The sequence below is a fragment of the Scleropages formosus genome, chromosome 17 (genome assembly GCF_900964775.1).
Source record: "Scleropages formosus chromosome 17, fSclFor1.1, whole genome shotgun sequence".
Taxonomy (NCBI): domain Eukaryota; kingdom Metazoa; phylum Chordata; class Actinopteri; order Osteoglossiformes; family Osteoglossidae; genus Scleropages; species Scleropages formosus.
The window spans coordinates 22,320,404-22,342,955 of record NC_041822.1 but is presented as its reverse complement, the minus strand read 5'-3'; the positions used below and the strand labels follow the sequence as shown (position 1 = coordinate 22,342,955).

The 22,552-nt window shown below is 46.6% G+C and overlaps 7 non-coding genes across 7 annotated transcripts; 1 reads left to right on the top strand and 6 right to left on the bottom strand.

The window, feature by feature from the left end:
- The first annotated feature begins 15,135 nt into the window (after positions 1 to 15,135).
- On the top strand, positions 15,136 to 15,229 carry trnai-uau (transfer RNA isoleucine (anticodon UAU)). The gene is made up of 2 exons: positions 15,136 to 15,173; positions 15,194 to 15,229. It is a non-coding gene; the product is annotated as a tRNA-Ile (tRNA).
- A 3,778-nt stretch (positions 15,230 to 19,007) lies between these two features.
- Positions 19,008 to 19,101, bottom strand: trnai-uau (transfer RNA isoleucine (anticodon UAU)). The gene is made up of 2 exons: positions 19,064 to 19,101; positions 19,008 to 19,043 (listed from the first exon to the last, which is right to left on the bottom strand). It is a non-coding gene; the product is annotated as a tRNA-Ile (tRNA).
- A 524-nt stretch (positions 19,102 to 19,625) lies between these two features.
- On the bottom strand, positions 19,626 to 19,719 carry trnai-uau (transfer RNA isoleucine (anticodon UAU)). Its single transcript has 2 exons — positions 19,682 to 19,719; positions 19,626 to 19,661 (listed from the first exon to the last, which is right to left on the bottom strand). It is a non-coding gene; the product is annotated as a tRNA-Ile (tRNA).
- Positions 19,720 to 20,243: 524 nt separating this feature from the next.
- On the bottom strand, positions 20,244 to 20,337 carry trnai-uau (transfer RNA isoleucine (anticodon UAU)). Its single transcript has 2 exons — positions 20,300 to 20,337; positions 20,244 to 20,279 (listed from the first exon to the last, which is right to left on the bottom strand). It is a non-coding gene; the product is annotated as a tRNA-Ile (tRNA).
- Positions 20,338 to 20,864: 527 nt separating this feature from the next.
- trnai-uau (transfer RNA isoleucine (anticodon UAU)) lies at positions 20,865 to 20,958 on the bottom strand. The gene is made up of 2 exons: positions 20,921 to 20,958; positions 20,865 to 20,900 (listed from the first exon to the last, which is right to left on the bottom strand). It is a non-coding gene; the product is annotated as a tRNA-Ile (tRNA).
- A 524-nt stretch (positions 20,959 to 21,482) lies between these two features.
- Positions 21,483 to 21,576, bottom strand: trnai-uau (transfer RNA isoleucine (anticodon UAU)). The gene is made up of 2 exons: positions 21,539 to 21,576; positions 21,483 to 21,518 (listed from the first exon to the last, which is right to left on the bottom strand). It is a non-coding gene; the product is annotated as a tRNA-Ile (tRNA).
- A 536-nt stretch (positions 21,577 to 22,112) lies between these two features.
- trnai-uau (transfer RNA isoleucine (anticodon UAU)) lies at positions 22,113 to 22,206 on the bottom strand. Its single transcript has 2 exons — positions 22,169 to 22,206; positions 22,113 to 22,148 (listed from the first exon to the last, which is right to left on the bottom strand). It is a non-coding gene; the product is annotated as a tRNA-Ile (tRNA).
- Between the last annotated feature and the right edge of the window lie 346 nt (positions 22,207 to 22,552).

Here is a 22,552-nt window from a genome sequence, read left to right as displayed (position 1 = left end):
GGGAAAATGGACTGTGCATGATTGCATCAAAAACGGTTGTATATGTATATTTTATATAGAATTATTATCAAAGATATCTAAGATAATCTAGGGTAATTATACAATCATATATACATGTAAAAATGTTATATAGATATACTGTATATATATATACACACACACATTTTCAGAACCGCTTGTCCCTGACGGGGTCACGGGGAACCGGAGCCTAACCCGGCAACACAGGGCATAAGGCTGGAGGGGGAGGGGACACACCCAGGACGGGACGCCAGTCCGTCGCAAGGCACCCCAAGCGGGATTCGAACCCCAGACCCAGCGGAGAGCAGGACCGCAGTCCAACCCACTGCGCCACCGCGCCCCCTGCCTATATATATATATATATATATATATATATATATATATATATATATATATATATATATATATATATATATATATATATATATATATATATATATATATATATATATATATATATATATATCCAGGATTACATCTATATATACTTTATTATTGTAAATCTATAAAATGCAAATACACAATTATCAATTTTCCTGTTGCATGATCATGACTCATTTATGATTAATAAACCGCACTGGGGAAAACAGACTTCTTGAAGTGTCCTCACAGAGGGTTTCTATATTACATCCTGCCAACTGAAGAAAAGACAATGTTCATTAAAAGTGATTTTGACAAATATCATACATTTACATATGGCTGTTTTACTCAGGTGGGTGCGGTGGCGCAGTGGGTTGCACCAGGTCCTGCTCTCCAGGGGGTCTGGGGTTCGAGTCCTGCTTGGGGTGCCTTGTGATGGACTGGCATCCTGTCCTTGGTGTGTCCTTCCCCCCTCCAGCCTTACGCTCTGTGTTGCTGGGTTAGGCTCTGGCTCACCATGACCCTGCTTGGGATGAGCGGTTTCAGAAAATGTGTGGGTGTTTATTAATAGACATACTATTCTGCATTTGCTTATTCAGATTCCACCATTCGCTCATCGGATCCACTTTCGAGTCTTCGCTCTAAAATTGCACATGGGGGAGGACAATAAGGGGACAATGAGACCGGTCACTCAGAGCCCAGCGCTTTCTTCGGAAGGCTGAGGATCTTGTGTCTTTACAGGGACGGATCTGTGTGACCTTGATGCTGGGGTCACGTGGGGAAAAGACGGAGGAGGGCTGCGCAATGGCTCGGCTGGAGGTGCGACACACACACACAGAGAGGCACATTCTCCCTTGTGGTCAGGCACAATGTGGACTGTCCTTCGCAACATTGCGTTCCTGCCTGGTCACAAGAGCCCTGACAGTGGCTTGCAGACAGTTTGAGGAAGAAAACACATGACTTTTATAAGTTTTACTTCTGCTTTATGAATCAGTGCTGGTGTGTAGGTTAACACGTTCGACTGTTTCCGCACAGATATAGTGTTCAGTGTATTGCATTTACATTTGTGGAGTTTGTGTGTTCTCCCCATCCCTGTGTGGGTTTCCTCTGGGTGCTCTGGTTTCCTCCCACACTCCGAAGACATGCTGTTCAGGTTCCTCCATAGTGTGTGAGTGACAGAGAGAGTGTGTGTCTTCCACTGATGTATGGATGAATGACTCATTGTAAGCAGTGTATCTAGCAGTGTAAGTCACCGTGGTGAATAAGGTGTGTGGGTTGATAACACTACACAGAGTTCGTTGGAAGTCGTTTTGGAGAAAAGTGTCCGCTAAATCAATAAATATAAATTGAAGTATTACATTAGTAATTATTAAGACTTTGGATTTGTAATGATATGACCAGAATCTCCACTCTACAGTGATGCCTACAAACTTCGGAGAAAAAAGAGGCAGAACATGATCAGTAACCAGATGGATGAACTCGAGCACAGTGACAATGGACACATCCCCTTTCAACGCTAAGGACACAAGCGGAACACAGAAGATTCTGGAAGGACTCCAAGTCTGTGGCGAACAAGAGTTGACATCGACTCAACTGCTCTCAGTGAGAATTATGCGCAATTGAGGCCTTTATATAATTCGTGTTTTGACAGTGATAAGAATTAATGTCGCTCTGTTTCATGGAGACGTTGCACGATTTTTAAGAAATATTAAGATCAAAGTCGCCACACAAAATAAAGTCGACTGAATGTAAGTGAAATAATTCAGTCCGGGCAAAACCATGTCAGTCGCCCCTCACCTCCTTCACTGTCCCCTCTTTTTAAATCTGTGAGTAGAGCCTCAGCCGCCATGTTCAATCCCCTCGCGTTCCTCGACTTTCCAGAGCTCAGTCTCTGCCGTCGCCTCCTTTCTGCGCAGCGTTCCTCCTTCGTTTTGTCCTCCTTCGACCGCCCTCATCCTGCTCTCGTCCCCGGTCTCCGCGGCTCGCCTACAATAGCAGCTAGACCGTCTCCGCGGGGAAGTTAGGGGGTGGGAGGGGAGGGCGAACGCAAGTCGGGGCGATGAGGGAGGGGGTCGCCCTCGGGTCGGCACGCAGAGTTCATGCGTGGACGGTCAGAGCGCTTGTGGTCATTATCCGATTCAACTCCCAATCCTCCCCGCACCAATTACTGTTGACCCAGAAGGTACACGCGCGGGGCATCGCTCTCCAGAGATGGGTGGGGTTGGGGGGGCATGCCAGGACTCCGAAGGCGGGGGTACGGCCCAAGGGACACCGTGAGCAGCCCAGACCCCGGCGTGGGCGGAGAACGTGACCCTGTCGTCTTAGGGAGGCGAAACTCTCCAGGTGTTGTGCTGCCGTACAGCTGTGAGGACGACACCTCACGCAAGGAGTATTTAGAGATCGCACTCTGTAGGTGGAGGGGGGGGGGGGGGCTGCGGACGACCGAAGGACGACCGCCACGTTACATTTCTACTTCGACGTGGCCGTGACTATAGCGAGGTCGTCAGATTACTGCGCAGGCGAAGCCCTGCTGTTCGACGGCAGATCGCCGAGCTGTTACCCCTCCCCCGCCCGTCAGCCTCGCACATAAATATCCGGCTGCTTTTATTTCCTCTCTTCGAAAAAAAAAATTCCTGTTTTTTTTTTTTTTCTTTTCACGTTATCGCTGTCGCGGCGGTGGAGCTCCGAGAAGCGGGATGCGGATGCCCTCCGCGCAGACGGCAGTGCCGGGGCGAGACGGCAGCGCTCCAATGTCGGAAAGGGCCCGCAGGAACTTGGAGAGCTCTCAGGCCAGATAATTAGGCTGCCTTCTCCCCCAGCCCCCTGTTTGCAGTGTGGCGCGCTGCGGTACGGCCCAGGTTCTGCTCTCATTTGTAAAGTAATGATCTAATCTCCAGCCATTAGGGACCGCCGGGCTCCGGCGTTTAGTGTCTGGCCAGGTGGTCCAGCTGCCCGTAATGTGAATTAAACGACTACATAATGAGGTGGCGTTGGAGCTTAGCGCTGCCACTTCTGCGCAGCGGCACTCCAGATCCCAAAGCGGAGATGTCCGGTCCTCCTCGTGATCGCGGAGCGCGCAGGCCGGCTCCGTGGTCCGGGGTGGGGTGCGTAGGGTGGGAGCAAGGTGGCCGGAGGGGGGGGTCCCCACCGCACGTAAGCAAGACACGATGAGTGTCACGTCGCATCACATGCGCGCCGCTGCGTCCGCTCCGGCCAAGCGCGGGCCCAAATATGTTTACGAGCCCTCGCCGCTTAATTAGCGTCCTTTGCGGGGAGTCCCGGGGCGCTCTTCCGTTCGTCCGGCACCACCGCAAGGGACGCGTGTGTGATTCTGCTCACCGACTCCAGTGGGTCTGGGGAAACATGGCCACGTCCTTGCAGGCTTCTGAACGTGAGGTTTCGTTTCCTACAACCGGTCTCCGTTGTGGAACGAAACACTCCTCTGTGGTCTCACACCAGGACAGCTTTTGCATTATTAACCTTTATTTAGCTGATGCTTTATTTGAAAGTGACTTACAATGTGAGGTTTGTCCTCAAAGCTACAATGATTCAGGGTAATTTTTACTGCATAAGGTTAAGTATCTTGATCATTGCCTTTTATTACATTTATTTCTTTGTCAGACACTTTTCTCCAAAGCAACTTCCAGTGAACTCTATGTAGTGTTATCAGCCCACACACCTTATTCACCATGGTGACTTACACTGCTAGATGCACTACTTACAATGGGTCACTCATCCATACATCAGTGGAGAACACACTCTCTCTCTCTCTCTGTCACTCACACATTACGGGGGAACCAGAACATCATGTCTTTGGAGTGTGGGAGGAAACCCACACAGGGACGGGGAGAAGATGCAAACTTCATACAGACTGAGCAGGGATCAAACCCATATCCTTTTTCCACCACCCAGGTGCTGTAAGACAGCAGCGCTACTCACTGTGCAACCATACTGGTTTTCAATTCAGGTCCCTTCATTGAAGGCTCTAACCACTAACTACCTAGTACATCTACATCTGCCATTCCAGGGTGTCATATCACCTCTCCTTTTTAGGATTTACCATCACTTTAAACATGGAGTCATCAAGTATCATGGTGATTAGTGCTGTCACCTTGTAATCAAGGACTTGGGTTCAAATTCCCACCCTCATTTTTGAATCCTTGATGAAGGTACTTTTTTGTCCAGTAAAAATGACCCAGCTTTATAAATCTTGAGTAAATCAGTTTAGTATACAAACCTAACATTGAGAGTCACCTTGGAAACAAGACTGAGCTACAACATACCACTGAACCGTTTGGCCCAAAACGAACAGTTAAGCGACGGATTGTCCGAATGCGGTGATGTCCGTAGACTTCAGTCAGTCAAGCGACAGAATGAAACAACAGCATAATGAGCTCAGATCCAGTGGATGTGAAGGACTGGGGCTGATCAGCTCCACTCTATAGCATTATTTATTGATATTGCAGGCTCATGTAATCGATCCAGGGGTGCAGCCATTGAACTGCATTTTTTCAGTATGTATGGCAGCTTTGCGAAGGAGGAGACGGTGACCCCTAGCTCGATTTTACGCATGCGTGCAACGGAGATGTCATTAACAGACAGAATGTGAATATTCAGATGGCTCTTTTAATTGAAGTGAACGAGTGTTCACACATGGCGGGGCTCTCGGTGTTGGGAGCTGCCTCGGGCCTCTGGGTCCCGTCCCGGACTCTGCTGGCTCATGCGATCACGGCTCAGTGACCATACGAGCCCAAGACGGTGCCGCTTGCTTTTGATGCCCTGCGGAGGGAGTGGGAAAGGAGTGGGGAGGGTGGCGTTTGGAGAGACAATACTGATGCGAATGAGCAAACACACTAAAGCCATCTCCAGAAGCAAGGAGGCATGAAAAGGGCTCGTGTGGTGGGAAGGCTGGGCAGCCAAGGGCCCCCCATCCTCCCCCATCTCACAAACAACTCGCAGAGTCCTTGTGGGCGCTGCAGCTGTGGCACAGAAAGTAAATGTGATAAAGGTTACATCTCTCTGAAAACACGTCTCAGTTCATGAACGGACCAAGAACTGGACCCAGAGGTACCACATCACGGAAGCTGCGTTGCCAGTGAGGATGGGTCACGGTGGAGGCAGAGGGGTTGTCGAGAGATGCCCTCTTCCAGCACAGGGCAGCCTCATCAGCAGCTGACTAACCTGTTTGGCCATTTCTCTCCCCCCATGCATGCCATCGCTATTAATTGACTGTCAGAATATGCTGAATTAACAGATTAATGACCCTGGATTAAACGCAAAGTTCGTCGACAGGGAGTCTTGCACACCGTCTCCCCACCCCGCCCTCTCTGCTTCCTACCCTGTGACCCCCCCCACCGTCTCCACGCAGTGCCGTTACAGATATGCATCCAGGACATTTGAGTGGATTGCATTTCATTAGTGTGATTTGAGCGGACAGCGCTAAGCTGCTGTCGGCCCCGCGCTGACAGCTAATTACAAGAATGAGGCTTGTACACTGATAGAGAACAATGGGCTAGGATGAGCTCCAACTCGCCAGGGGGAGGAAGTGTGTGTGTGTGTGTGTGTGAGTGCGTGTGCAAGCCCGTGCATCTGAGCATTTTGTCTGCTCCTTTGACTCGTCCCATAAAATCGTACATGTGTTTAAATCTCTATTCGTGCCCTGAGCTTTCAGTCACGTTGAGAAACACACTGTTTTAGAGATGGAAATGGACTCGAGAAGCTGCATTGTTTTTAGAAACGTGGGGACATCAGGGAGGAAGAGCGCCACGTCATGCGAGGGTTCGACTCCCCTCCACCCCCCCCCATCTCCCGAAGACATTCCCTAAAGGTTGCGCGCAGCATTGGCAGGGAGAGCCACGCACCGATCTGTCTGCCTCCATAACTCTTTTCATCTTCAAATAATCAACATTAGGGCCCGACTAAGACTTCCGCTCACTCATGTGGACGCTGTTTCCCCCTTAAAAGAAAATTAAATGGATTAGCGCAAACGTCAGTAAATTTAGCCGTGCGTTATACTCACTGCATTTAAACGGCATATCAGACTTGAGCGATTGGATTAGCGGCTTCTGCTCGGCGCAGCCTTTTGTCACGATTCTTATGTGAAATTCAAAGTTTCCCCCCCTTTTTGCTTTCTTACAAAACGCTTAACGATGGATCCACTTAGCGGAAGGAAAATGTTGAATCCCTATGAGCTGCGCTCGCTAACCACGCGGGGTTACTGGGTGATGTGCCGTTACTAGACCCTTGCATTTCTGGTTTGCTTTGACATTTCGGCACACAGGCCCTGAGATCCATCCATGTGACCCAATAAAACCCGGTTTCGTTATGGCTAAAAGTTCCGCTCGCTCTGTGACACCGCGGAGTCTCTGTGAGGACTGCGGCAAAGACCGATTTTTTTTTTTTTATTGTTTCCCTCATGCCAGCTTTTTGGTTCAGATTGCACCTCTCTTTGGTGTAACCAAGTCATTTTCCATGTGAGAACACGCCAGCTCTTGCTCTCATCTCTACATCCAGCCCACTGATTCTCATTCAGATGTTCTCCCCGGTCCTGGGGTGTCTCTGTGAGTCCGGCTCTGGCGCGTCGCCTTGGAGATGGTGGTAAATCGAGAGAATGGCAGAGCTGCTGCCCCAGTCCACGCTCAGCTCCCCAGGGTCAGACAACGGGGCGGCGGGTTTGTTAGTGGGATTTTTCTGGCTGGAAAAGCCCACCGTGTTGGCAGCGCTGCCAATCCCACCCCCCCCTTTCCTTACCCTCCCCCTACAACTGACAGGTGAGCTGCAGCATGACTCCCTGGCAGCCTAATTGTACCCCCTGGTCCTGTGTCCTCCCAGCCAGGGGTCGGTCTGTCCAACCCAGCCTTTCCAGCTGCCCAGGCACCACTCCAACACCCCCGCCCTCCGGCCGCCTGGCATTCAGCCTGAGAACGATCTCCCCAGCTGGGGATAGTGAATCCCACCTGGGCACCTGTCCCTCCAGCACCATGCCGAGGCAAGAGGGAGCGGGGTAGGAGGAGTCCCAAGCCTATACCACGGTGGTCATAACACAAGTTGGGGACCGCCACTGCTGCCGACCCTTGACTGGTCATCTTCGGCACCGGGCGGATGGATCAGGGTTGCGAGAACAGGCTCAGCTTCCCAGGGAACTTTTATAAAACAGCAGGGGTTTTTACAGGCTTCGGCGAAAAGACGGCACACTCCTGTCAGCTTTGAGGTCCAAATTCCCCCGTGTGTATGTGCTGCAAATGTAAATTGGGGAAATGTGACTATTTGTGACACATCGTCGACGGAACGTACACAGACACAACAAAGGGGAACTGTCTGACTATGGCGTTTATGGCTTGTGCTGATACAGCAAACAGATTGCTGTTCAGCTAATTTTTTTTATTGCCGTGCTCATTTACATCATCAGGCGGGCAAGTTCACGAGAAGCTCAATTAAAAAAAAATGTGAAGAATCTCCCATGATGCATTCTGATACCTGAGCTAACGATATATTATTATTATTTATTTATTTATATGGCTGACATCTTAGTCCGAGGCCACTTAAAATTTTTGTAAACTTATCTACTTATGGTGATTCAGCCATTTGAGAAGGACACCATAAAAGATTTATTTACTTATTTATTGATGGCTTTCCCCAGTGTACCTTACAGTGTTAACTTATTTAGAATGATTTAACAAATTATGCAGCAGAGTAATTTTTACTGTATTAATTCAGGGTGAGGACCTTGATCAGAAGTAGTGGAGCAGGGGCAGGATTTGAACCAGTCTCAGTCACAGCTCGACAGCTCCTAACACCACGCCGCCTTTACACACTGTCCTTTGGCTGGATCAATGCAAATTGCTCCCGAACCTTCTTTCATTAAGATAAACAAGCTAAAATAGCAAGTTACACAATGTACAGAAATTACTATGTTACTAAATCTAAAGGTACTTCTGCAAATTTTTTTCTTTCATTAGGGGCATCTGGTAGTGTAGTGGTTAGTGCTGCTGCCATTGAATCTAAAAGTTGCAGGTTTCATCCCACCTCTGGTTGTAGTACCCTTGAGCAAGGTACTTACACTAAATTACGCTAGTGAAATTACCCCACTGTACAAATGGATAAATAATTGTAAGCTTGTGGTAATTGTAACCTTGACATTGTAAGTGGCTTTGAAGAAAAGTGTCAGCTAAATGAAGAATACTCTACCTTTTGGTATAACAAGCAGAGTTGAGCACACATAGCTGAGTGTGAAGTGTGCTAGGTGTGTTGGTTATGTGGTGAGACATGATGGTTGGGGGTGGGTTTTGGGGGAGGGGGGGCTACGTGCCATTTCCTGGCACACACGTCCCCCCTGCGCCAGCTGCATTCAGCTGGTGCCGTTTCCTGCGGGCACGGCTCACCAGCCGGATGCCCACAATGCGCCGCCTCCTCCTCCTCTCCCACCTCCTTGGGCTCCACCCTCCTGCCTGCACCCAGCCCCTGGGGAAGAGTCTGCAGCTGCGGGGGCATTAATTAGTTTAGCCACCCCCCACCGCATACCCGTAACTTCCACGGTACCCGTTAAAGCAGGGACAAACTCACACGGGCAAGTAACTTGCGGAAATGGCGCCACGTGTACTCTGTTTTTATGGCCTGGAATGTAGGTTAGTGCTTTTTGGGAACACGGTCTCCATCCCTCTGTCATCTGGTCCTCTCTTTAGGTATGCCCTGTTACTGACACAACACTGCCATCCAGAGGTCCAGCCAAGAAATGCAGCAATGCATCGTTAGGGTTCGCGTAACGCTGAATAACGAAGGAAGGTGAATTCTCTATATGTATTACTAGGATTTTTAAAAAATATTTTATTGACAACAACAATAGATTTTTACCATTTTTAGTGCATTCACAGTGTTCCCAGTTTCATTATCCTACTGCTCACACACACACGGGCACCCGCACACACACAAATATGTTGTGGCTGTATCATCTATCCTTAATAATTTTCATAGATTTCCTTTCTAACAAAGGTAATTTCAAATTGGTTTTGTCATGTGCTTTTTCTTTTATTGGCACAGAATATGGGATTTGGACATGGAGCTCTTTCAGCAAACACCGGGTATGTGTTTACTGTCAAAAATGCCGTCTGAGAGCGGTAAAGATTTCCAATAGGTCCAGCTTTCAGCCACAGCTTTGTATCCACTTCCAATGCTACCTGCTTCCCTTGATACCTGCATGGGATTTTACCAAAGGTCTCTACAAATATGTGTGCATTCCATTCGGCTTCCATACAGCCCCATAGATACCTTTACCCTCCACACAACTCATCCAGGGTGTTCGATCAGGTCAGTTTGGGCTGCAGGGGTCAGTCAGATGCTCAGTTCACAGACCATGTATGTTCGGCCAGAATGTGCGTACCACGGCCACGGTGCCCGGACCTATGTACCGTAGCTGTCAGGTGCTCAGGTGTGCAGCTTGTTTACCGGGGACCGTGAGCACAGTCAGCTGTTGTTCTGTGGTGGAGATTACACAGCTTAATCATTAGCCCAGATAAGCCACAGCTGATGCCAGCCTCTACCCCCTTTGCACCTAATTAGCCCCATTAATGAGCTCTCCAGGTCTCCGCAGAGAGGGCTACCTCCCTGGGACCGCAGGTAAAAATACCTCACACAGGTACGCCTGAGCCTGCCTGCAATTACAGCACCTCCAGTCTTACTGCTGCCCAACACGCACAACACACACAACACAAACGCACATGCAAGCATAATCACATCAACATCCGTATGCACGGACAAACACACATATGTAAAAACACATGCCTAAAAAGACAGCTGGACACCTCCACACACAGATACATGCATGTACATGCCTTATACACACGTACAAATGCCAGTAAGCAGACAGACTTTAAGCAAGCTTTTCTTCCACTGTACCTGTATGCACCTCACACAGTGTGCTACTAAGAGGACGTCTCTGTCATCAAGGGAGGGCGAGGATATGCTATCCCCACTAAGCCAGAAGCAGTACGCCCTGCAGGCAGAGCAAGACCCCCCCGGGGGCCACCGCTATCCTCGGAGTGAAGTAGGCTCTGCTGCCTTGGCGACGTCCTTTCGCTGCACTGTACCTGGAGGAACTGGAGCTTCCCTTTGGCTTGTTTGTCACCATTAGCAGCTTCAGCTGAGAGGAAGCACAGGGCGCACTAATACAGATGCTAAACCGTGCTTCTCTCCTGACGGGGGTGGTCCTGTCCTGGGAGGATTGGCCCAGCCCAGAGGGGTTTGACCACACATATAATGAAGAGGAATTGTCCTGAAGGTCATGACAAACCATTCACCAGCCGAGGCTCTCTGCTCAGATTTTAAGTACAATGGCTTCTGAACAGGTCTTCATGTGAAATTCAGATACTTTAGACAGAACATGTCGAACGCGATGACCCAAACGAGCATTCCATTCATTTTGCTACAAATGAAAAACCCTACAATTCTACATTTTAAAAAATGTCGGGAAGTTGCGTTGTTTCTGGAAACCTGTATGCCCTGACTTTGAAATGTTTTCATGTCTTAATTTGCCTATCATTGCATCATTTATATTATTCCAGTCTTGCAAAGTGAAAATTTGCAAAATATGGGCAGCCTTTGTCCTACAGATGTCCTCTTGCAATTTTCCCACATTTTTACTTTTTAAACAAGTAAAATTTTACGTATGAAGTTTTGTATTTATTTTTACAGCGTATCTGTCATTTTCATCCTACCAACAAGCTGTAGGGCCATTTCTTTTGTTACTGATACGATTACAGAATGGAAGTATTGAGATACTTTTATATAACTATTATAACCATAACTACATCCCTAACCATGAATGCTGTCTTACTCCAGTGAAAGGGCAAGTGAGTATCGTTGAGCGAAGCGGATGCACAAAAACCCCAAGTCTCAGCTGGAAGGTCAACAGGGTTCATGAAGTTGGGGAATTGGAGGGGGGGGCTGCCCGTCTGGTATGTGTCACAAGGAGTTAGACCACTCCACCCATTCCTATAGGCGTGTATTGTCGTGACAACCAGACCAGCCCTGAGATGTGGTTTAAGTCCCCTGTTGGGCCGAAGGGAGACTATTTAAAAGAAACACCTACTGGGGCTGCTGAGCCCAAACAGTAGTGTACCAGCAGGCCCCTGGTGGTCTCCTTCAGTCTCAGAATCTACAGAGCTCCCCCGCCGCTCTCCCCACAGCCTGAAAATAGCACATCACACAGGTTCAAATACTGGAATATGACAAAAAATATTGATATTTATTGATAAATATCCAGCTTTACACAGAAGAAGCTGTCAGAGTCTATAAGTCACATAAATTGTGTTGGCAGGACAGCAGATTATTGAGCGGGTTTGTCAGATGCTAAACTACAGTTCCTGCCGACTAAAAGCCTACCCTGTCTTTTACAGAACTTACATTTTAGTAGATCCTAATTATTAAATAGATATCATCATATACTGTAAACCAGCTCTTAAAGCAAGAATAATGGTGCAAAAAATACATCATTAATTTCAGAATTCTGCCACAAATGGTGAACAGCAAGGTGTGACATGTTTCAGATAATTTGATGCGAGCCGTCTTCCTGAAATTTCTTTATTTCAGATGTTTCAGATAGTTCTGACAGTTAAAAATAAAATTAAATGGAATCGTATCAACGCATGATTGATTTTAAAGGACTGCACTTCACTGGCGGCACTTCAGATGTGTGAACTCGTTTCAGAAGTGCTCTTTCTTTTTATATGAACATATTCTTGTCTTGGAAATACTGTAGATGAAACACAACCTTTGCTCAGTAATAGACGTACTTTGTTTATTCAAAAGCAATTCTATTTTCTAACAGACATTTTGCAGATTTTTCTGTTCGTTTAAACATAGTAGTGATCTGTGCCTTTATGAACTTATGATTAATTTATTGATTCAATCAGCTATTAATAAATGATACTTGGAGTTTTTACCTTGCTGGGCCTGGTGGTAGCAAGACGCCCATCTTTTGGGCTCATGGGAAGCCAGCTCTGTGTCAGGCCTCTACGTGGAGATAGAAGAAACACACAGAAGCTCAAAAACAAAAAATCTGCTTGAAGCAGAATAGATGAAAAGGCTGTCGGACCCCAACGAAGCACATCGGCACTCTACTCCGCACATTGACCTCCACGTTCATTCATTTAGAAGACACTTTGGTCCAAAGCAGCTTGCAGGATGATTGCAAGAAAGTACAATAGTTGCATCTACTGTGGCAACAGGGTATCCAGAGGATGTCCGAATAAAGTACACCTGCCCCTCACCTAATGGGATTACATGAAATACCCATTAGGCAAATTCCTGCTGTAAGGGGGTTGAATTATTACTATTATTATTATTATTATTATTATTATAAGAAAGTGTTGCAGTCGTCCAGGTGGTATATTACCATGGCCTGGACCAGGAGTTCTGCAGAATTTCTTGTGAATTTATTGGGGAGGTGCAGCAATTATTCTATACTTGTATTAATTTAATATAATGCGTTAAATTAGTGAAAAAATATAACAGAACACTTTTATAGAACTGGCATTCAAGCGTTAATTGTTTATTTATCCTTATTGTTTATGTAATACATTATAATGGGATTTGAGAGTTACGACAAAGTCAAATTATGACAAAGTCGTTGGAATGGAGCCCCGTCATAAGTGGAGGACCACCTGTATTTCATCTGTTCCAGCGGATTTCTGTTGTGTGGGACCCCGTTATATGAGAAATGGGTCGATTTTTCGAAGGTGTCACCGCGATGAGCCGATCGTGGGTCGGCCCAGTGCGCCACCTCTCTGTCCGTGCAGGTCTCCAACACCTTCCAGCATGGGTTGAGTTGATCTCCTCTACATCCCACCCAGGCTTTTCAATGGCACCCAACTTTGAAGAGGTGCAGCCAAAGGTTCACGGCATCAGGCCGCAACATGGAGGACATGTGCCTGCGGTTCCAGTGCACAATGGGACAGGAGGGGGCTGGATGTCTGAGGGTGGCATGATGCTGTCACGGAATCGACATTGCACGCAGTGCTGCTCCACGGGAGACTGTCATGCTGCCAGCAGGGTGGGAGAACGGCCCAGGGGGGTTCGGGTGCGAGCTGGCGATGGAGTTTCCTGCCGCGTGCTCAGCTTCCCTCCTGCCGCACCTCTGCGGGGATGTGCCGGGGGTGGGGGTCTGGCAGTGAGCCTCCGGAAGGCAATGCTGACAGGTGAGAACTTCATTCCGGCGACAACTGCATGCGTGCGTCTGTGTGTGCGTTCGGCTCAGAGAGGGGATGTGGTGGTGGCGGGGGGTGTTCCAGAACCGTGCCCAAGCCCTCGGAACCGCAACAGCCCACAGCCAGACGTTGACGACTCATTATAGCAGAAGCCTGTCCCGTCCCGCCCACGGGAGCCTCGTCCCGGAGAGCAGAGTGTGACTGCACTCCCGGCGGAGCCCCCCCACCTCCCGGATGTCCACCCGCCGGATGTCACATGCGCTGTCCTCCGTGTCCCGTTCCAATTCAGCCCGAACCCACCCACAGTGTCCTGAGATTAATTAAGCACCCTCGTCCAGGCGGCTCCGTCAACCCACCTGTCAGCTCTCACAGGCTTCAGCGGGCAGAGCTGGGTGGGCGTCTTCCCTCCCTTGGGGTGGGGGATGTGGAGCCCACCGCTCTGGCGCTAAGCTCACCGAGTGTCCCGGCTGAGTTTCCGTTCTCTTCCGAGCTGGAACTGACGCACGTTGTCGCTTCTTGTTTACCGCCGCTGCTACCATGGTGACCGCTGTTGCTTTTGCGCCACGGCAGCCTTGTGCGTTCCTGGGCCCTTGCTTTGCGTAGCTGGGTGCCGCTCTTGTGCTTCAAGGAATCCTTCTGCCACCACGTTCTTTAAAAAAAAATAAATAAAAACGTTTCTCCTTTGTTCTTTTTGTCACACTCATTTCCTGTCCTTAAGGAAGGCGTGCGAGCGCGCGGGGGTCGCAGGCGTCCGTCGGCGAGGCGGTCGCCCAGATAGGAAGGCCGGTGGACACTGGCGTGGATCCTTAATTGAGACACGCTGTCAGAGTGACAAACATTTGCATGGCGAGTGTTTCGTCTGGGCAGCGAGGTGTGTGAGCGCCGGCGCTGGCGTGATGTTAATGAGCTTCACCGCCGTCCTGCACCGCTTCATCTCAGCTCTACATGACAGATTCCACATGTCAGGGGGGTCCGGGGTGGGTTTCTTTCATTCTCCTTCTCCATGGCTCATTTGCTCCTGTTTGTTTCCCTTTGTCTGGGACTCCAATGGCCTCTTGTGCCTCCATCCTGACTGCCTGCAGATCCAAAGGAAATAAATTTTCAAAATCTGAATGAAATGAAAATGTATGTATTATATATAAACAGGATTCGAGGCGGAGCACTGGATGCCTTAGCAGGTAAGTTATGAAGAGAAAATAAGTGAAATAACTGGAAAGCAACTGAGTTGAACCCCTTCTGTGAAAGATGCAGATGAGCAACTAGATATTACAGTCAGACTCTTTCAATCAGCAGACACTTTTCCCCAAAGATATATAATAACTGTTATACCTTTGTACAGTTGCATCGTTCATTCTGGGGACAATGCTAAGAAAGGATCCTTTCTCAAGGGTTTCATCGGCTACAGCGGCACGGCGGCACAGCTGGAGCTCTTATATGAGCGAACATATAGGTATAACTAAAAAAGTGGCCAGTAAGTGTATGTGGTTGAGGACAAAATGAACTCTCTGAACCTCGATTACAAGAAACCACAACAAAGAAGTAACAAATTATTCCCTAGGCTCCAGTGGCGCAATGGGTTAGCGTGTGGTACTTATATAGCAGTACTCAATAGAGCAATGCCAAGGTTGTGAGTTCAAACCTCACCTGGAGTAGGACCCTTTTGGCTCAGCAGGTGGAGAGGTGGTTGGAGGCAATGCTACTCCAATGAATGGTCCACTTTGCTCAATACAGTACTTTACGTGAATTGCTGCAGCAAAAATTACCCAGTTTCCCCTGTATAGAAGGACAGGTGATGTGGTTAGACAGTGGGTTAAACCAGTATTTCATAGCTGTGTGGGGTTCGAGTCCAGCTCTGGGTGTTTTAACTTAGTATGTTTCTCCATGTTGATGCAACCCCCGCGCAACAGCAAACCACTTCTCTTTGCCCCTCCTCCCTCACCTTGGAATCATGAGACTGGGCACTTTGAGTTGGAATTGATGGCACAACCATCTGTAGAGGATTGCAGGTCACTTACTTTACAAACCTGAAGTTAGGCTCCTTGGCCGGAAGGTGGTATTTCATTGACTATTAATAATAATGAATTAATCTTCCATTTAACATCTGTATAGCACTCTTTAACAAGTACAGTATAATAAACTTAGTGGTGCCTGTGAGGAAAAAAAAAATCACAAAAGGTTAAAGGTTAATCGGCTTTGACCAGACAAACACCAACAAAAATAACATTTGAAAGTTATTTATTTACACCTTGAGCTGACACTTTTCTCCAAAGGAACTTACAATGTTTCGGTTACATTTATTACAAAATAACAATTATTTACTCATCTATACAGCTGGGTCATCTTTTTTTATTTGAGCGAATTAGGGTTAATACGTTGCTCAAGGGTACTACAGTGGGAGGTGGGGAATTGAGAAGACTTGATCAACCGCTACACCCCAACCAGACCGCTTTGCTCATCTACTTCTGCCCGCTTGGTGGTCCCACGCACGAAAGGTAAAGCACGGAGGTTCTCAGTTCTGGCTCTGTTGCGGTGGAATGACCTTCCCCTCTCACTCAGAACTGCTGAAACTCTGTCCAGATTTAAAAAGAATCTGAAAACTCACCTCTTCCAGACTCACTTCGCCCATCGTCTCTTAAGTTCATGTAAGGTGTAAATGTTTATGCACCGTAACTTTATGATCATGTGCAGATAAGCCTTCACATAGCTGCTACTCCTGTATTGTTTGTAAATGTTTGTTTACCTTTTAAAACAAAAAAAAAAACTGTAGGAAGGTGATCAGAATTAGTCTATTCTGAGTTTTATGCACCTACACGTGCGATGAACATTGGTGCGTATAGTGCAAAGAAACTAATTTTACTTAAGAATCACACGTCTGCAACTATGTCTCCCTTTCCCCTAATGTAATGCACAAACTGTATTTCTCTGAGATGTACGTTGCTGTTGAGAAAAGCGTCTGCTAAATGAATAAATGTAAATTGAACCTACAGCCTTTGAATCCAAAGGCAGCAACTCTAACCACTATACAGCCAGCTGTTATTAAAGCACTACTGTTCAGACTGCTGTTCCAGTAATTTTCAAGAAGAATTATCACTGAACCAGAACACCCCAAAAGTGCGGGGAAGGTGGAGGACAGCACTCGCACCCCATCACTGGAGTTTATGAGCGAGCACAGCGTTGTCATGCCCACGCCATCAGCCCAAGCGACGGCACCTGCACCGAATCAAAGCAGCACGGTACAAAAGCACGGCGTCCACTCATCGGGTTGCGGAACCTTCTCGGAACCACTGCTTTGACTACACATCCACAGAGCATACGGATACTTTCCCCGTCCCTCTCGATCCTCTTTGTTCCTGATCTCCTTGCTCCACGTCTTTGGTTCCAGACCTTGACTTCTCTAAATCAACCTTGGCTCCTGTTTTGTCCAGGGAACAACGTTGCCCCTCGACTGACCCGTCCCTGTCCCATGACTACGATTCTGGTTTGCCCTTTTGGTGTTCTTAATAAAAGTTCCCACAGTTGGGTCCACCTTTCCCTTTACCTTTCAGTCTCGTCCATGACAAGCATCAACCAACAGCTACTGAAGGTTCTGTCTTTGAATCCCCACTCACACTGTAGCACCCTTGATCAAGTCACTTAATCTGAACTGATACAATAAAAATACCCTCCTGTATAAATGGGTGCATCTTTCTTGATTATACAATGCTATACTGTAAGTCACTCTGGACAAAGGTGTCAATTAACAAAAGGATAATTATGATAAATGTAGTAAAAGGGCCAGAAATACTACAGTCTATTATAGGACAAAATTGCAGCTCTTATTCAGGCATGAGGATCTCCTCCATTGACAGACGTTGTCTTAATGAGGGTTTCAAGCACAGAGTGGACCGCCCAACCCATCCCCCCATCACCACCCATCACCCCCCATCACCAAGCACAGAACATTCACTAATGTGTTTCATTGAAATGCAAGGCTTAACAAACATTTGCTCCATAAACCCCTTAGATGACCCGATAGCCCGATGACCAAACTCATGGCAGAGGGCACTTCAAGTGGACACAGAAGAAAAGGCCGGCTGTGGCAACACAGTGCTTGAACGTACCTAACATCTGCCCAGGAACCCAGCCTTTTGTCCGTCTCAGAAGGTATGTGTTCAAGGGTTAATCCGGACCCTGGTGACGGTGGGGGACCGATTTCGGAGTCATTCATTCTGACTAAGCAGCTTTGGTTTGCATCTGTCTTCCTTGTTTGCAATTGTCACGTTACATTTGACATCTTTTGTCGCTCACTGTGTTTTTTGAAATGTTCATGCAGTGTTTAGGCTCCTAAACTCCCACCTCCAGAAAAGTAGAAAAAAATACGCTTTTGTTGTGTAACCCTCATCAATTACAGTTTTATAATTATTCGTTGACAAACTGAACATGCCAGTCGGTGAAATATTAGTTTTCTGAGTTTTAAAGGGCCTTAAACATCATTCAAATGAACTTTTTCTGACACTGGGTTGATGTGAAATCCTGTAACGGTCAGACCACGGTTATTTATCAAGTTGAGGGAAATGTTAACTGACCAGCAATGACCACTTTAAGCATTTTACCAGTTTAATAGGATTTAATTAGCAATTCACTTAATGAATGACAGGTAGCAGAGCAGTGCTGTCTTTGCATTCACAGGTTGTAGGTTCAGATCCCACCAACTGATGTTGACCCTTGTGCAAAGGATCTATTTTGAAATCCTCCAGTAAAAATGATCCAACAGTGAAGAAGTGGGTTAAAAACCACTGAAGGTACATTTACGTTGTAAGGTACCAGCTTGGAGAAACATGTGAGCTGAGAAGAGAACATATTTTGCATTTATATATGTATACATAGACATATATACACATGAATACATACTGTAAATATGTATAGATATATCTTAATACATATATAAATATATTTTCACTGAATTTGCTTCTTATTTTTCACTGACATTCTCACCTATTATTGGCGGACTGGTGTCAATGACTCCAAATTCACCGAACATATTCAAAAACAGAAAATTCTGAATGTTAGTTTTAGCAATGAACCCCAGGCAATGACAGACATATGACCATGCATTAGTGATCGTGAACTACCTTACTCATACTACTGGTCTTTTTCTTTTTAATTAACCATTACATAGCTGATTTGTCCAAGGCTACGAACAGTGTGAAGTTTTTGTACTCAAGCAAATTGTCTCTTGCGTGTGTGAATTTCAAGTGGACAGAGAGCAGACAACGTGATGGAGAAAGGAGCAGAGTAAATACAACCCTGTTCAAAGTGCATTATAGGAGGTTGACTCATATTGGTTTATTGAACACTTTTTTCCAGAGTAACTTACATTGATTTACCCATTGATACATGTGGGCAATTTTAACTGCAGCACTTCAAGGTAGTGGCAGCCTTAAAATTTCATGCTCCAGGTGAGGCTCGAACTCACAACCTCGGCATCACTCTCGTGAGTACTGCTATATAAGTACCACGCGCTAACCAATTGCGCTACTGGAGCCTGACACCCCTGATGGTGACAGTAAACTTCTATTGTGACTTCTTCTTGTTCCATCCCAAGGAGTGTATTCGTCCTCTTGTTCACTACATGCACTTACCGACCACTTTTTAGGTATACCTGGATGTTCACACATTCATCTCACATCTCACAGTTAGTGAGTCACATGGTTGTGCAGTCCCCAAAACTGGATGAATGGAAACTGCTTAGAAATTGGTGAAAAGAATGAATCCGTTGACACATAACAGCAGTACAGACTGGTGGTGGTGGTGGTGTAATGTTTTGGGGGGTGTCACAAGCAAATTGTCTCTTGTGTGTGTGTGAGTTTCAAATGAACAGAAAGGGGACAAGGTGATTGAGAATGGAGCAGAGTAAATACAACCCTGTTCAAAGTGCATTATAGGAGGTTGACTCATATTGGTTTATTGAACACTTTTTTCCAGAGTAACTTACATTGATTTACCCATTGATACATGTGGGCAATTTTAACTGCAGCACTTCAAGGTAGTGGCAGCCTTAAAATTTCATGCTCCAGGTGAGGCTCGAACTCACAACCTCGGCATCACTCTCGTGAGTACTGCTATATAAGTACCACGCGCTAACCAATTGCGCTACTGGAGCCTGACACCCCTGGTGGTGACAGTAAACTTCTATTGTGACTTCTTCTTGTTCCATCCCAAGGAGTGTATTCGTCCTCTTGTTCACTACATGCACTTACCGACCACTTTTTAGGTATACCTGGATGTTCACACATTCATCTCACATCTCACAGTTAGTGAGTCACATGGTTGTGCAGTCCCCAAAACTGGATGAATGGAAACTGCTTAGAAATTGGTGAAAAGAATGAATCCGTTGACACATAACAGCAGTACAGACTGGTGGTGGTGGTGGTGGTGTAATGTTTTGGGGGTGTCACAAGCAAATTGTCTCTTGTGTGTGTGAGTTTCAAATGAACAGAAAGGGGACAAGGTGATTGAGAATGGAGCAGAGTAAATACAACCCTGTTCAAAGTGCATTATAGGAGGTTGACTCATATTGGTTTATTGAACACTTTTTTCCAGAGTAACTTACATTGATTTACCCATTGATACATGTGGGCAATTTTAACTGCAGCACTTCAAGGTAGTGGCAGCCTTAAAATTTCATGCTCCAGGTGAGGCTCGAACTCACAACCTCGGCATCACTCTCGTGAGTACTGCTATATAAGTACCACGCGCTAACCAATTGCGCTACTGGAGCCTGACACCCCTGGTGGTGACAGTAAACTTCTATTGTGACTTCTTCTTGTTCCATCCCAAGGAGTGTATTCGTCCTCTTGTTCACTACATGCACTTACCGACCACTTTTTAGGTATACCTGGATGTTCACACATTCATCTCACATCTCACAGTTAGTGAGTCACATGGTTGTGCAGTCCCCAAAACTGGATGAATGGAAACTGCTTAGAAATTGGTGAAAAGAATGAATCCGTTGACACATAACAGCAGTACAGACTGGTGGTGGTGGTGGTGGTGTAATGTTTTGGGGGGTGTCACAAGCAAATTGTCTCTTGTGTGTGTGTGAGTTTCAAATGAACAGAAAGGGGACAAGGTGATTGAGAATGGAGCAGAGTAAATACAACCCTGTTCAAAGTGCATTATAGGAGGTTGACTCATATTGGTTTATTGAACACTTTTTTCCAGAGTAACTTACATTGATTTACCCATTGATACATGTGGGCAATTTTAACTGCAGCACTTCAAGGTAGTGGCAGCCTTAAAATTTCATGCTCCAGGTGAGGCTCGAACTCACAACCTCGGCATCACTCTCGTGAGTACTGCTATATAAGTACCACGCGCTAACCAATTGCGCTACTGGAGCCTGACACCCCTGATGGTGACAGTAAACTTCTATTGTGACTTCTTCTTGTTCCATCCCAAGGAGTGTATTCGTCCTCTTGTTCACTACATGCACTTACCGACCACTTTTTAGGTATACCTGGATGTTCACACATTCATCTCACATCTCACAGTTAGTGAGTCACATGGTTGTGCAGTCCCCAAAACTGGATGAATGGAAACTGCTTAGAAATTGGTGAAAAGAATGAATCCGTTGACACATAACAGCAGTACAGACTGGTGGTGGTGGTGGTGTAATGTTTTGGGGGGTGTCACAAGCAAATTGTCTCTTGTGTGTGTGTGAGTTTCAAATGAACAGAAAGGGGACAAGGTGATTGAGAATGGAGCAGAGTAAATACAACCCTGTTCAAAGTGCATTATAGGAGGTTGACTCATATTGGTTTATTGAACACTTTTTTCCAGAGTAACTTACATTGATTTACCCATTGATACATGTGGGCAATTTTAACTGCAGCACTTCAAGGTAGTGGCAGCCTTAAAATTTTATGCTCCAGGTGAGGCTCGAACTCACAACCTCGGCATCACTCTCGTGAGTACTGCTATATAAGTACCACGCGCTAACCAATTGCGCTACTGGAGCCTGACACCCCTGGTGGTGACAGTAAACTTCTATTGTGACTTCTTCTTGTTCCATCCCAAGGAGTGTATTCGTCCTCTTGTTCACTACATGCACTTACCGACCACTTTTTAGGTATACCTGGATGTTCACACATTCATCTCACATCTCACAGTTAGTGAGTCACATGGTTGTGCAGTCCCCAAAACTGGATGAATGGAAACTGCTTAGAAATTGGTGAAAAGAATGAATCCGTTGACACATAACAGCAGTACAGACTGGTGGTGGTGGTGGTGGTGGTGGTGGTGTAATGTTTTGGGGGGTGTCACAAGCAAATTGTCTCCTGTGTGTGTGTGAGTTTCAAATGAACAGAAAGGGGACAAGGTGATTGAGAATGGAGCAGAGTAAATACAACCCTGTTCAAAGTGCATTATAGGAGGTTGACTCATATTGGTTTATTGAACACTTTTTTCCAGAGTAACTTACATTGATTTACCCATTGATACATGTGGGCAATTTTAACTGCAGCACTTCAAGGTAGTGGCAGCCTTAAAATTTCATGCTCCAGGTGAGGCTCGAACTCACAACCTCGGCATCACTCTCGTGAGTACTGCTATATAAGTACCACGCGCTAACCAATTGCGCTACTGGAGCCTGACACCCCTGATGGTGACAGTAAACTTCTATTGTGACTTCTTCTTGTTCCATCCCAAGGAGTGTATTCGTCCTCTTGTTCACTACATGCACTTACCGACCACTTTTTAGGTATACCTGGATGTTCACACATTCATCTCACATCTCACAGTTAGTGAGTCACATGGTTGTGCAGTCCCCAAAACTGGATGAATGGAAACTGCTTAGAAATTGGTGAAAAGAATGAATCCGTTGACACATAACAGCAGTACAGACTGGTGGTGGTGGTGGTGGTGGTGGTGTAATGTTTTGGGGGGTGTCACAAGCAAATTGTCTCTTGTGTGTGTGTGAGTTTCAAATGAACAGA